Consider the following 760-nt stretch of genomic DNA (forward strand, 5'->3'; position numbering starts at 1 on the left):
TGGTTATGTCTTTCGGGCTTACTAATGCCCCATCAACTTTCATGGATTTGATGAACCGCATTTTTAAACCATTCTTGGATCAATTTGTGATTGTGTTTATTGATGACATCCTTGTTTATTCCAAGAGTAAAGAAGAACACAAGCAACATTTAATGTTGGTTTTGCAAACCTTAAGAGATAAACAATTATATGCCAAATTCCCAAAATGTCAGTTTTGGCTGGATAGTGTGGCATTTTTAGGACATATTGTGTCTAAGAATGGAATAAGCGTAGATCCAAGTAAGGTGGAAGCAGTCCAGAGTTGGCCTAGACCTACCACAGTGAAGGAGATTCGGAGTTTTCTTGGCTTAGTTGGCTATTATCGACGTTTTGTGAAGGATTTCTCAAAGGTTGCATCTTCGTTGACTAGGTTGACCCAGAAGAAAGTTGAGTTCCGATGGACTGATGCATGTGAGGAAAGCTTTCAAAAATTGAAGGAGCACTTGACGTCAGCACCTATTTTGGCATTACCTATAGGTGGTGAAAGTTATGCAGTTTATTGTGATGCTTCTAGAGTTGGTCTCGGTTGTGTACTTATGCAACAAGGTAAAGTTATTGCCTATGCATCTAGACAACTCAAGAGGCATGAAGTGAACTATCCCACACATGATTTGGAAATGCCTGCCGTTATTTTTTCTCTTAAGATTTGGAGGCACTATCTATATGGTGAAACTTGTGAGATTTATACCGATCATAAAAGTCTTAAGTATATCTTTCAGCA

Source organism: Cicer arietinum, chromosome 7 (assembly GCF_000331145.2).
Source record: "Cicer arietinum cultivar CDC Frontier isolate Library 1 chromosome 7, Cicar.CDCFrontier_v2.0, whole genome shotgun sequence".
Taxonomy (NCBI): domain Eukaryota; kingdom Viridiplantae; phylum Streptophyta; class Magnoliopsida; order Fabales; family Fabaceae; genus Cicer; species Cicer arietinum.